Source organism: Ursus arctos, unplaced genomic scaffold (genome assembly GCF_023065955.2).
Source record: "Ursus arctos isolate Adak ecotype North America unplaced genomic scaffold, UrsArc2.0 scaffold_18, whole genome shotgun sequence".
NCBI classification, from domain to species: domain Eukaryota; kingdom Metazoa; phylum Chordata; class Mammalia; order Carnivora; family Ursidae; genus Ursus; species Ursus arctos.
Genome location: NW_026622852.1, coordinates 9,407,033 through 9,421,971, shown reverse-complemented (window position 1 = coordinate 9,421,971; position 14,939 = coordinate 9,407,033). Strand labels below are relative to the sequence as shown.

Below are 14,939 nucleotides of genomic sequence, written 5' to 3'. Positions count from 1 at the left end.
AGTTGGCGGAGTTTATCCACATAAATGCCCCGACCGTGCCTTTGTTGAGAAGCTAAGTTGGCAGTGGCAGTAATGCTGCTTGTTCTTGTCTACTTTTTCAATTCCCAGATAAATATTCATTTGATTAATAATCATGTTTCAGTTAGTCACAGGAAGGATGAAGTAGACTAGAATTCTGGAGGGAGAATATAGTGTAGGACATATATCTTGTCTCCATCCTTACCGTAAATAGACGAGCTTCTCAAAAAGATTACATGATGCCATATCTCCCTCACCCTCTCATTAGGACACAGGAGTCAAGTAGATGGGTCGCAATATAGTACAGTCATGTTTATGACTTGACCTTCAGTGTAAGGGATATATAAGCCCTTGATTAGACTTCTTAAGTGCCCATGCTAAACAGATCACAATTCTGAGAATGTTTTTCCTGCCACTTCTCTCCTTCCATGTCTTATTTAGAAAATTCTCTGTGAAATGGATTTGGCTGATGAGACATGTTAGCTCATGACAAAATGCATGAAAAATACATATACTTCCAATTGTCACAGCATTCACGTGTCACTCAACTAATTCTCATTTTGGTACTTGTTGAAATCATTTGCCACAAATTATTCCTTCTCACAATAGTATACTAAAAAAGAGCAAAATAACATGCAATTCAGGTACTCAAATTCTGGAAGTAAAACTCCATGTTTCTCCTTCTTCCAAAGTGACTAGTTATGTTTTCTTGTTTCCTTCTTCCTCCCTCCCTCCCTTCCCTCCTTCCTTTCCTTCTCTCTCTCTCCCTCCCTCCCTTTTATTTATTTGAGAGAGAGAGAGAGAGAGAGAGAGTGTGAGAACTTCTGTGAGTGGGGAGAGAGGCAGAGGGAAAGAGAGAATTTCAAGCAGACTCAGCGCTGAGCCAGATACGGGGTCCATCCCACGACTCCAAGATCATGACCTGAGCAGAAATCAAGAGTCTGACACTTAATAGATTGAGCCAGGCACCCCCGTATTCTTTCTTTCCTTCATTCCCTTTCTTTCTTTCCCTTTCTCTCTTTCTTTCTTTCTTTCTTTCTTTCTTTCTTTCTTTCTTTCTTTCTTTCTTTTTTTCCTTTTCTTTCTTTCTCTCTCTTCTTTTCTTTCTTCCTTTCTTCTTTCTTTCTCTTTCCTTCTTTCTTTCTTTCTTTCTTTCTTTCTTTCTTTCTTTCTTTCTTTCTTCTTTTCTAGATTTTATTTGAGAGAGACAGAGAGTGAGTGAGAAGGGGAGGGAGAGAGAATCTGAAGCATACTCTGCACTGAGCACAGAGTCTGACATGGGGCTTGATCCCACAGCCTCAAGATCATGACCTGAGCCAAAACCAAGAGTTGGACGCAGGCGCCCCTTTATTTCTTCCTTTCCAACAAACCAAGTTACAAAATCCCTACTCCATAAAATGCATTATGAAAACCAAAGACAATTCTTTCAAAAGCAATTGCCACAGCCTCCCAACCTAGTTATGCATAAATGGAGGAGCTGATTTCTTAATCTGAAAGGCAATAAAACTTGCACATAGTCAAATCAATCCCAATCATTGAGTTCCTTTGGGGGTAAAAGATAATCTTGCAGGTCAGTGGTTCTAAAACTTGAGTGTGCATTAGAATCACCTGCTTATTAAAATAAACACCCATTGCCAGGCTTCACCTGTGAAGTTTCTTTTTTTTTTTAATATTTATTTATTTATTTATTTGACAGAGATAGAGACATCCAGCGAGAGAGGGAACACAAGCAGGGGGAGTGGGAGAGGAAGAAGTAGGCCCCCAGAGGAGGAGCCTGATGTGGGGCTCGAACGCTGGGATCACACCCTGAGCCGAAGGCAGCCGCTTAACCGCTGTGCCACCCAGGCGCCCCCACCCGCAAAGTTTCTAATACACTAGATCTGCGATGGAGCTGGAGAATGTGGATCTCTCCCTAGTTCCCAGGTGATGTTGATGCTGCTGGTGTGACGACTACACTTTGATAAACACTGACGTAGGTCTTTAAGGTCCTAAGGTGTTTGTAATTGATTCATAAACCAGAACATAACCTTTAAAAATACCTAGCAATACAAGGTAACATAAGGGTCCAAGATAAGCTTCGTTTATGTGATATAAGTGCAGTGGTGGGAGAATACTCTGGGCTGGCAGGATTTGAGCTGACTCCCAAGTTTGGATAAAGATCGTCAGGGAGGATGACAAAGGGTATCCTAGGAAGGGTAAATGAACCAAGTTTATTTGAGCTAAGACTGGAGCGGTAAGGAGAGACAAGTTTGTGAAGGGCTTCCAATGCCATCCTGTAACAAGTTCAGATTTTATGCATCAAGTAAAATTCTTCCATCCACACATTATCTCCTCCTGTGGCAAGCAGGCACAAAGATTTGGCTCTACATTACTACAGACACTGTAGTACTGTAGCCAAAGTACTGCTCAGCTTAGGTGAGGGAAGAGAGGGGAGGTTTTGGTAGGTCCCTGGTGTTTGATAAGATACCAGCTTAGACCAGGAGGTGGTTTATAATGTTGAGTCAACTTATTTTTCCTAGGTTGCAGGGATGGGAAAGCTGACAACTTTTGGATGTCTCCTTAAATACCGAGTAAATCTTGTTCGGGTATGGATCGAGGTTGCCAACAGGAATGGGCGACATCTTAGATGGCTGGGGCAACCCTAGCTCCCGTTCCATAGAGGGTCTGAAGACGGCAAGACCACGCACTAGAATCCAGTGCCTTTCAATATTTAAGGTGCACACGTAGGAATCACCTGGCGATCTTGTTAAAATGCAGATACTGATTCAGCAGATCTGAGGTGGTGCATTTCTAACAAGTTCCCAGAGGATAAAGGTGCTGCGGGCACACTTTGAAACAAGGTACCAGGGGGCATCCCGAACGCGTTAGGGGAAGACAGAGGCCTGTTGGCCATTATCCCTGAAGCAAGAGGGAACCTGCAATCCTTACAGGAAGGCACCTCTGCGGCCCCCCAGGGAAGGGGACGGTGAGGGTGTGGGGTCAAAGGGAAGGACGGCCCGGGCACAGCTGGGAAGGTGGCAGCGGGGGAGGGCGGAGGCGCCGAGGTGCGTCAGGTACGAGTGTTCCGGTGACGGCGGTCCCGTGCCGCACGCGGCCTGGGGCCGGGGCTCATCTCCCGCCGCCCGCGGCGCGATTTCTATTTTTTCGGCCCTCGGCGGCTCCCACTGCGGCTCCCGCTGCGGCTCCCGGGAGCGGAGACGGCGACGGCGGCGACCGGTGGCTCCGGCGCGCGGGCGGGCGCACACCCACCCCGCCGGCCCCGGCGCTCCGGCTCCCGGAAGCGGAAGGGGAGCGCGGCCCGGCCTGGGCGACGGCGGCGGCGCCGGAGGAGGAGGGGGAAGAGCGGCTGGCGGCCGCGAGAGCAGGGGCGGCGAGAGGCGAGCCCGCCGGCGCCGGTGAGTGTGTGCAGGCTCGGGGCCGACACGGCCGCCCCCTCCCCCCGGCCCCCGCGCCGCCGGGCCCCCGCCGCCGCTGCCCGGCGCCCGCCGCCCTCACCTGGCCGCGCTCCCGCCCCGCGCCCTGCCCCGCCCCGCACCTGCCCCCCCCCCCGCCCCCGCTCCGAACGGGGCTCGCCGGGGGCCGGGCGGGTCCCAGAGCAGCTGCAGCCAGAGCCGCAGCCGCCCGCCAGCTCCCCCTCCCAGAACTGGGGGTGGGGGCGGGGGGTGGGTGCCTGCCCTAGCCGAGGTGATTTGGGGTGGTTTTTGGCTTTTGATTTTTAATTGATTACATCTGTGCCCCTGGTTTCTCGCCTGTGAACTACAGTTTCCTTCTCTGCACCCCCGCCCGGAGACCTGCGCAGGGATCCCCGATTTATCGATGTTATCGCAGCCTTTCATTCATTTCCAGATCACTGGTGTGAGGCTGCGGAGGACTAGCAGGAGCAGAAATAGTTTGCTCCTTTATTGACCTTCTGCCTCCCTCCCCCCAGATCCAAGAGTGATTTTGAGAAAATGGCTTACGGATGGCCGCAGTTTGCACTTGTTACCATTCACTATAATAAATAGGTCGCTGGATTTTAAGTGGAGAGTCCATTTAAAGTTGTGGTTTCTCAAGCTATATTTGGGTCACATTTTAAAATCCCTTGTGAGTCAGTAGAGTATGTCTGTATCTCTAGGGCTGAGAGAACCTGACCGGTTATTACTCGAAAATATTGCAGTTATAGCAGTCCATAAAAGTACAAGAGGAAAAAAAAAATCAAGGTCATTGTGGGTGGGTCATAAATCGTAGTGTAAAGTTACAGCCTAAAAGACGACTAAGGATAATTAAGCGCAGGTTAAAAAAGATGATGTGTCAGATGGATCGTCAGCCTAGGATGCTAATATGTATGTATTCTTAAAAAAAATTCACTACCTTCCTTGTGGTAAAAATAATAATAATAACGAATAATAATAGTCATCATTTGATGACTTCTTGGGATGTGCCTTCCTTGGCTTCTTGTGCGATATCTTGTTAAATGCTTCCATTCTTTTAGATTTTACTTATTTTACAGGTGAGATCCAGAGCAGTGTTTTATGTTGCTTTAGTTGTTCAGCCTCTTAAGGGCGAAAAGAGTTTTGAGAAAGAGATGCCGTGAAAAATCAATGGGAAGGAAAGAACCAAAGGAGATTTAGTGTAGTGGGAAGAAAAACTAGATTCTAGTCCCATTGCTGTCACAATCTAGCTGTAGGGTCATGGATAGGTCGGTGACCCGCCCTGTTTTCTCATCTATACAACTAAGGAGTTAGGCTAAATTCTTTAAGGCTCATTTTAGCTTTTCCATACCTATTTGGCATATGCTACACTTGTAATTAATTTAAAGCCCTTTAACAGGTTAAGAGCACATTTGAAACATATACCGGAAGAAGGATGAGGAAAATGATATCAAAATATAACTAAAAAATGTGTATTTCTATACTTTTGGAATAGTACTTGGTGTAGAATTCCTCATTTTGAATTCTTTCAAACCGTGGTGATTTCTGTTAAATGTAAAATACTTTAGACGCTGTAGTTGGAATAAATGAAATAGAGCATATTTTAAATAAAATGCTGGTAACCGTGTCACACTGCCTATCTCTAGGGGGTTTTATTTAATACGAGAAATGTAGGTATTTTAAAATGCACACATGTAACCATCAGCCTAATAAGTAGATTCTAGAGAAGTGATCAGTGTGAATCATAAGATTTTTACTTATTTGCCCACTGCCTGATTTCTTAAATTCGTAGGGACTGATTCAGAACCTGTGGAAAAGTGCATGGATAGAATAATGCCACGTATTAGTGAAGAAACTAATTGAGAAGTCTAGTATTGTCTCCCTGGAGCTTTTTTTCTGGGATTGTAACTGAGCGTGAGTCAATACAGTCTTTTTCAGCGTAGAAGGCTACATCATGGTAGGATCAGTATTAATAGGTGTAACAGGGAAGGCAGAGGAAAAGCTGTTTTTATTACCAGGGAGTTTTCCCTAAGCTCAGTTTTACTTTTATATTAAGGCATGAAAGAATTTTATATTGCTTTATAAAATACTAGGGCTCAGATTCAATTTTTCAAGTGCACTAAATATAAATGGCATTTTAACATCTAGGAGAATAATCAGTGCACTTACAGCTCTTATTAAAGTTGAAAATGTTTGAAATATTTGTATCAGTGAAAAATACAGGTAAAAGACAAGAATAAATGGGAAAAAAACCAGTTTCTTTTGATGTCGTCAGCATAGTGACTTTTTTGGTTAAGAATCATGGGTAAATTGAATAAACCTAGTTATTCACAAATGTGGAGTAGCACTGCTGTCATGGGTAGCTGCCTCGCCAAAAAGATCTTAGGGTGACGGTAGTTTATTTATTTCCCTCTTTTGATGTACCCTAGGGAAAAGACATGACATTTTCAAAGTTGCTCTTCTGCCTTTTAGGCCTCCCTTTGCCCCGTGCTTTATCTTGTAGGTGGACTAACCTCCTGCCATTTAAGAGGCTGGCTAGGTATCTGCTGTCTTCATCACCTGTTGCCGCTTCCACAAAAGGGCAGGTCAGGTAAACATAGTATTTTGCCACGCGCCGATTAGTTTTATGTTAGGTCTAACTGTAACAGGCTCAAGTGTGATCTCAGCCAGGCTTCTGATTTTACGCCTTTTATCCATAATTATGGAACGAATAACTTTACCTACTGCAGGATTTTCAGTTTCAAGCAAGTAAGGAGTGATGGTTTCTTTTAGTATTACTGTTTCTAACTGCACCTGCTTTGGTAAAGCCGGTGTGAAGGGAATCTGATTTAGGTTTGTTTTTTTTCCAGTTTGTCTTGGTGGAGTGGGTAGTAGCGCTAGGTGGCTAGTTTCCTTTCCCCCTTGGAGGAATGTGTCAGGTTCATGTCCAGGAAACACCAGAGCCTCTTCATTTCTGGCTTTTACTTTATCTGTGTGCTGTGTTTGAAGCAAAGGTTATCTTCTGTCCCTACTCTACATTCACCCTTAGTTCTTCTCGCCTTTCCTGACCCTCTTCCTGCCCTCCTAAGTGAAGATTCCCCCATAGACATTTTATACTGACTGAAGCAGTATTTGGTATCTTTAATTCATATCATACCACACCTTCCAAGCTATTTTTACTTTCTGTTAGGGAATTCCGATGAATTGTGTCACTGCAGGGCAATATTTTTAATACAGGTATTAATTTACATTTATTTTTCACTCATGAAGCAGTTACACAGGAGCAATGGCTTATGTTCAGTTTTGCCTAGAATGTAGCGATTTAAGGACTCGTTCTAGAAGTGGCTTCTTGAAACCATTGCTGGTGCAGGTGTGTTCTGCTTTGACACTTCGCCCACCCACATTTTCAGAAAGTCTTCCTGGAGAACTCAGCATTGAGTCAAAATTCCCTACTTTAATTGTGCTTTCTTCATTAGTTTCTGAAATCAGGTCCTGATTTGCTCCCATGTTTTAGTCCTTAACTTACCAGCCCTTCTGCTTTTCCTTGAAAGATTTTGGTTTATAGGTTTTAGTTCAGTCCCTCTATTTTAGATCAAATCTCTATTTTTAGTTTTCTGCTTGAAGAGACCCCATGCCAACACGTGGAAATAAAACTTCCCTCTATGCTCATAGTATGATAGCAGCTGAAAGGCTGGGCTGTGGGAGGTTTCTCGTCCCTGACAAGTGTTCTCAGGCTTTAGTGTTAGAGGAAGTAGAGCTGGGGTATGGTTAAATTGTATCACGACTTTAAAGATAGGGACCCAGAAACATTGTTTGGTTCTGGAGGTTGCAGGACTAGAAGTAAAACTTACCTTTGTCTCTCTTCCTCTTCTATCTCCCACTCCCCTTTAAAGTTACTATTTTGGGAGTTGCTTTTCATTTATCAGGCAGTTTCTCATTTAAGCATGACAACAATTCCATGAGTTATTTTTATCACCATTTTACAGATGGCTAAACGGAAGCCTGAAAAGAAACGGCAGCTTGGAGGCTGTGTCATAATTTGAATGTGGCTCTCTTTTTCATATCCCCACAGGATTAATTTCCTACTCTGTTGAAATATAATGAATACCTATGTGATATTTTAAAAAATTGAATTACCCCCTTGGCTAATTATTAGAGACAGCTGTAGCCTGATGTATTTTTTAATTTTTTATAATTTATATATATATGTATATATTTAATGATTTATTTACTTATTTTGGAGAGAGAGAGAGAAAGAGCAGGAGCAAGGGGAGGGGCAGAGAGAGCGCAGAACCAGACTTGGGGCCTGTCCTAGGACCCTGAGATCATGACCTGAGCCAAAAATCAAGAGTCATACTGCCTAACCGTCTGAGCCACCCAGGTGCCCCTGTAGCTTGATATTTTAGGTAGAATTATTTATCTTGGCCAATTTCCAAAGTAGATAACATCAGAAGTTAAATATCTATGTAAATATGTTTAAAAGCATATAGTTGTAACTTCATCTTACAATATCCGTATATTAACCCGTTTTGGGAACTTTCTGTGGGAATTATTATTATTATTTTTTTTTGGTTTGCCTTGTGAATTTTTGATTGTATTCTTTCAGACATACCAATGTTAAAAATATTTAATGACCTTTTGTAGTTATGAAACTTTGGGATATTCTTTGTTATCCCGAGATTACATGGACTTTTAAGCCTAGCATTGTTTCTGTACCTCACAGGTGAGATTTGATTCCATGATGTCGGTGATGCTGCTGACTTAGGTAAAATGGTCATCCCATTGTGAATGCTATGGTACAGCGTAGCTCTAATAGCTGAAAATGTGAAGTAGGAGTTTTCCATGAGTCTAAGCCAGTGAGTGACGGGGGTTTGACTCATAGAGGTTTGACTTGGGCTATTACCTAATAATACTGACAGGAAGTGCTGTTTTGCTGAAACCTTAGGAAGCCACCCTGGAGTCATAGCCGTAGAGGCATTATTGACTTTGGCCGTGTCTCAGACATTTTGTTGTACCACATTTAATTCTGCTTGCGATTTTTTTCTAGAAGAAGATGAATTCATTCATTCGCTATTAGAGGAGCAGCTCCTCTACTTTGTCATTCCATATTTTGTCTCTAAAAAATCAAAGGTGCAGGCAAGGAAAGCACGCTAAATTGGCTTAGAAAGTTAGAGTAGAAACAAATCATATTTGACAAGCTAACAGTCCTGGCCATAGAAAAATTGATGCTAGGAGAAAATACAGTTTAAAAAGTCTATAAGGGGGGGGGGCGCCTGGGTGGCACAGTGGTTGGGCGTCTGCCTTCGGCTCAGGGCGTGATCCTGTGTTATGGGATCGAGCCCCACATCAGGCTCCTCTGCTATGAGCCTGCTTCTTCCTCTCCCACTCCCCCTGCTTGTGTTCCCTCTCTCTCTGGCTGTCTCTATCTCTGTCGAATAAATAAATAAAATCTTTAATAAAAAAAAGTCTATAAGGGGAATGGAAGTGTAATGCTAATGATTTTGATATATTTCTCACATCCTCCGTATGTAATACTTTCCTTTTGCTGTGGTAAGCAGTATGCTTAAGAAACTCGCAACTTGTCCTTCATTTCCTGTCTTGGAGAATGATACCACCCTTCACGTGGTCCCTAAGCCAAAAACCTATAGTCTGCCCTTTGCTTCCAATTGATCACCAAGTCCTGTCAGTTTTTCTCATCAAATTCTTAATCTGCCCCTTTCCAGCATGTGTCCTATCCTAAGTATTCCTTCTTTATGCCTGCTCCCCCACATTCCCCTTACAAGTCACCGCTGTTTTGGCCTTCCCACGTGCTCTCATTTCTCACCTGGGTAAGCAGTAAGCCTGGCTTATTTTATGTAGTCAGTTTTGGAGCTTTATCCATCCACCCAAGTCCATCCTTCACAGTGTTGCTGTTCTTTCCAAAATGTGAACTTCATCATGGCATTCTTCTGCCTAAAATCCTGCAGTGGTTTCCCACTGTGTTCATTGCAAAGTCCAGACTCAGCGTGGTTTAACAGTGTTTTTTGCTCTTAGATCACTCATTTCTTGTGCGTCAAGAAATCCCTTTAGTGGGCTGTGACCAACATTATATAATTTTATTAAAATGAACTAGGATAAAATAGAATAACAGTATCACGGTACATCCCACGTAGTAAGGGCAAATATTTCATTAAACTTTTTCAATTATATATTTCATTTAATGAGTATAAAGCATTCTCATGTCATGTATTTCTGTACGTACTGGTAATGTTACGAAATATATTTCTTACAGGTAAGCTCAAAAGGGTTAAACATGTTTTACCCCATTCTTCCCTATGCAATGACTGTAGTCATCTTGGTCTACTTAGGTTTTCTCAGCCTGCTTCTATACTTTGGCTTCTTTCGGTCCCTTTTCAGAAGAGCCTCCATTCTTTGACAAGCTATTTCACAGGTTTCACTCTTTCCAGAAACCTTTTCCCATTGGCAACTCACCACAGAAATAACCTTTTGTACTACAACCTAGTATGCACATAAATACTCCCATAACTGAAAAAAGTTCCATGAGCCAATACCCTTCCAATATGAGATGCGTTCCTGCTGTCTTGCCCTCTGTGTCACCTTGTCTACAAAGTATTGATCTGGTCTGTTTACTAGTCTGTCTTCCCTGAGGATGGGGCCCATCTCTTTTTTATCTGTATCCTGTGCATAATAATTAACATAATAGATGTTAATTGAATTCATAAAATACTGAATAGGTGTATGTGTGTTATCTAGAACTCTTTACAGTATTATTGTTTAAGCTTGAACTGTAGAAACTAACTCTTATGGTTGATTCTCTTTATGGTTCATAACTCAAGGATAGCTTTTTTCCTTAAAACATTTTAAACTAAAACTTGCTTCTATTTTAAACTCTTTAGTTTATGTTTATCAGTTGTGATTGGATAGTTCCAGCCTCACATCTTGATAGACATTACATTGCATTTTGTTTCATCAGTGATCTCAGAATCTGTTGTCATTTTGTGATTTGTGGTCAGGAAGTTTGATGAAGCCCAAATGTTGGACACACAATACTAATTTGATTTTATGGGAACTGGGTGGTTTCAAAAGAGAGAACTTTCCTGTGTAATGATAATCAAATGCAGATTTTGGGGGGATGAGGTAGGATATGAAAACAAAATCAGGTAGAGTTGAGTCATCTTATTTTTGAATTTAAAACTTTTGTAATTGACATTTTCACAATATTTAGTGGCTTACAATTTTTATCTTTGTAAGAGATCATTATTTGTTAAACCATTAATAGATTCTCATGGAGAACTGTTATTGAGGAGAGATCCATTTGTTGGGATGTAATTAAAAAAGGAATGAATCAAGATAAAACCTCTAAATGCAAGCACCAGAAAAATTACAACACATCTTGGTGAATTTGCAAGTGGTAAGTCTACATTTAATTTTACGTGGGAATATGTTTCTGTATTATTTGGCATAGTGTCCTTAAAGTCTTATTTTTAGATGCACTAAACAATTATTCATTTGCAAGAAAAGGTAATTGTAGTTACACTATGTTTATTTAAAATTTTTCATATTAAATATTAACTAGATATTTTCTTAAATAAGAAATTTCTTTTTCCATAGAGAAAAGTAATCTGAGTAATATGAATTTCAGAAACACAAATCTGATATGACTTTACAGCTGATGCTGCTATACTGCATTTTAAAAAATATTAGTTTTAAAAGCACTTAATATTAGGGTAATAAATATAGTGATAAGGAGAGCTTAAATTAAATACCTTGTGTACAAGGTTGAAGTGTCTAATCAGAACCCCTGGGCAATCTTTATTTTTCAGTTGGTTGAAAAGAACTTGAAGTACATATGTTTATTAATAAAACTAGAAGAACACATAATCCATACATGAAATGTGAAAGCTTTCTTTCTCACTGCTCTGTCCTTCCTCAGCCCAGTGATAACCACTAGTGTTAACAGTTCGATCGATATGTTTTCTTCTATACTTTTTTCCTGTACATATATTGAAATTATTTATATGTATTTTTTTAACAAAAAAAGGATCATGTTATACAAACTTTTCTGTAATTTGCTTTCCCCTCCAGCATTTAATTATGAAAAATTGTAAACAGAAGAGTTGAAAAAAATTTGATGGTGTAACATCTGAATACCTATCACCTAGATTCTACAACTAATATTTTAGTAAACTTCAGCACGTGCGCATCCATCTCTCTGTCCATCCATCAGTCCACTTTATTTTTTTTGGATCCATTTCATAGTAAATTGCAGACATCAGTACATTTCCTCTTTCCGCCCCGCCCTAGTACTTCAGCCTACATATCATTAACTAGAGTTCAATGTTGGTTTATAGGGTTTTTTAAAAGGTCAATTTACATACCATGAAATGCACCATTCTTCAGTGTACATTTGCTGACTTTTGACAAATTCGCAACCTGTGTGTCTCAAACTCCCACCTAGATAGAGATCTTTATGAGGGAACCAGAGTGTTCCCTTATACCTTTTCCTAGTCTCTCATTATCTTCCTCTCCTCCAGGAAACCACTGTTAAGCTTTTTCTCATAACCTCCTTTCTTTCATTCAACACTATGTGTGGGTAGCCATATGCAGATCTAGATCTACCTCCCTTCCTTCCCTTCCTTTCCTTCCTTCCCTTCCTTCCCTTCCTTCCCGTCCTTCCCTTCCTTCCCTTCCTTCCCTTCCTTCCCTTCCTTCCCGTCCTTCCCTTCCTTCCCTTTCTTTCTTTCCTTCCTTCCTTCCTTCCTTCCTTCCTTCCTTCCTTCCTTCCTTCCTTCCTTCCTTCCTTCTTTTTAATTGCAGTAGCTTGGAAATAACTCTACACCTTGGATGTCTCATAATTTATTTGATCATTCCCCTCCCTCTTCATGAACATTGATGTTGTGCCCAGTTTTTACAATTACAAAAAGCACTGTGTGGAACACCATGAATGTATATGTACCTTTACGCTCTAATGAGTACTTTGGTAGCTCTTACTAGAGATAAAACTGCTGGGTCAAAGAGTTTGACTTTTTAATAGATACCGCTACGCTGTCCTCTAGAGATGATTGTATCAGTTTACATGCATAGCAGTAATGGTTGAGAGTGTCTTTTTCTCCATGCTTTCTCATCACTGGATAATCATCTGTCTTTCTAAAATTTTGTGAATATAAAGGATGAAAAAACATACCTAGTTATTTCACATTTTCCTAATCAGTAATGATTAGCCATTAATGTTTTTTTCTTTGTGAATTGCTTCTCTGTATTTACTTTGTATGCCTCTTACCATATGTCGTAATGTTTTTTAAAAGGGTTACTTTGTCTTTTAACTTTGGTGCATTTTAGGCTTCAGAAATTTTAACCTTTTTACGGTCTTGTTTGTGAAGGTCTTCCTCATTTCGAGATAAAACCATTTGCTATTTTCTTGCACTGGTTTTGCTTTGTATTTGGAACGTTGAAGAGGAAAATCACTGTGAACTGAGGAGGCAGAAAAAATTTCATCTGGAGAGTGAGAATCAAATTGACCTTGAAGTATGAATTGAATTTAAATAGAGTAAGGAAAATGATAGGGGCATTTCAGATAGGAGGAATGAGAGAGGGAATATTTTTTTCATATTCATGGAGCATTCATAAGACCACTGGCTGAGGTGGAGAGGCATATAAAACTGTAAGTTTAGAGAGAACATTTGGCTAGATTTCTTGAGAATTATCTTGGCTAATTTTTATCATTTTCTAAAATCTGCATTTTGATGGTACAGTTTTCCGTCCTGTAATAGTTTTCATCCCTTTCTTTTCGTAGTGATTCGAGTATTCTTCCTGAGGAAAATACATGGTAAAATTTAGTGGCCTAAAAAGGCAAGAAAGGAAAGGTGGTTTCCTCCTAGAATAGTTTGGACATCATAAATATTTATGAGGTCTAGTTTATTAGAGTTGAATTATAATATCTTTAAAAAAAAAGTTGGTGCGGTAGTAATTTACATCGTTCATGAGGTTAGTCACAGCACTCTAGTAGTTACCAGATAGCAATCTTCAAAAATGTGGAAGTACCAGTATGTCCACTAGTCACATCAAAGTTTGAGCGATGAGCTCACCCTTTAATATACAAATTAGCATGTTAGAATCTCTGGCTAATGAAAGTATTTTCCAAACGCCACCCTTAAGACCGAGTAGCAGCACTGTGTTCAGCTTGGTTGTGGTTCGGGATGTGTAATAGTTTCTGTTCCGCCGTAAGCCACGCCTGGCGGATATTAACTGAGTGGAGTGACCCTACAAGTTTACCAGTTACTTGTTTCTGGTTGTAATCTGATTTGGAGCGCGTAGAAGACTACTGTTGGCTTCTCTGCAATCTAGCTGTAAAGCTTATGTGGCACTAATTTTCACTCATCAGGTATTTAAAAAACAATTCAACATCTTATTTATTCATTGTTTTATTTTTCTACTCGCTGCTTGCTCTTCCTTGGGATGCTCGCTCTTTTAGAGCTTGTTGTCTGTGTATGCTTGCGTGCAGGAAAATCGGGCACCCTTAACTGTACTTTGCAGTATCTAGTATTTTCCGTTGTCGGGCGTCTCCTGAGAAAAACTTGGTATTCTCCGGTGGAGGGGAAGACACATAGAGCTCAAAAACATGAACGAGTGTTTGATAATTCTGCTGCTTGTTTTGCTGGCTTGTATGCTCTTCTGTTTCTAATATTAATAAATTCAGAAATAAGTAATGAAATCACTCTGTTCTCTGTGATGATTGGAATTCATAGTCTGTTTTTCAGTCCTGACTGGAACGGAAACATTACAAGAAAGAAGGTACATGAAGTGAATAATATTGAACATGTTGAGAGACAGAGCCTTCTGTCATTCCTTTTGGCACTTGATGGTTGGCAAGAATGTAAAAATAAACATTCTTTTTAATGTTTCTCATTTTAGCTCTGTAGACAGCTTCTCATTTGTATTTGAGCTCCTTTAGTTTTTAAAACAATGATACCCAGTCAATTAAATGGCATACTTTATCCTCTGTGACTTTCCTCACTTTAATGATACTGATAGGTCTTTTAATTTTCTAATTAAAAGGTAATGAAGTTCAGCTTTTACTTTTTTAAAGGCCTAGGCGCTATTTAGACCATATCTGATTTAAACAGTTGGGTAGTGTTGCATTTGAGTTCGTGCCTTTTTTTTCCTGCTGCTCCAGTATTTGCATGTTCTAAGGATGATAGGATCAGGGTATTACTTTAAAATCAGCTAATTCTAAATCTTTGGTCCTTTTATCTTTGTTCCCGTAGCTTTGTAGCTTTAAAGAACATTGGCAAGGCCTCTAAAGGATGGGGACCCTGAGGCTCTCCAACTGATGATAGTAAGGAATAGAAGATGGAAATCTGGGAGTCATTCTTGACTCTTTCCTCTGTAACCCCTAATATCCAGTCAATTAGTAAAACCTCCTGGTTTGATTGTAACTATTTCCTCAGTTGATCTCCTCTCCAAACGTAATTTTGGCTTTTGTCTTTCCTTAGCCTAACTGATCTTTAATTTTGTCCTTGACACCAGAGCTTC

General features: G+C 40.7%; 1 protein-coding gene across 4 annotated transcripts in view; it reads left to right on the top strand.

Annotated features, from left to right (window-relative positions):
- The first annotated feature begins 3,325 nt into the window (after positions 1 to 3,325).
- ZDHHC21 (zinc finger DHHC-type palmitoyltransferase 21) overlaps positions 3,326 to 14,939 on the top strand; it is a 64,706-nt gene continuing 53,092 nt past the window's right edge. For 3 of the 4 annotated variants that reach the window (XM_048223193.2, XM_048223189.2, XM_048223192.2), the window contains exons 1-2: positions 3,326 to 3,413; positions 10,687 to 10,818. The gene's annotated coding sequence lies outside the window, so the exon portion shown is untranslated. Of the gene's footprint in view, positions 3,414 to 10,686; positions 10,819 to 13,381; positions 13,789 to 14,939 lie in introns of those variants that run through there. The other variant, XM_044386917.3, reaches the window with a different exon arrangement.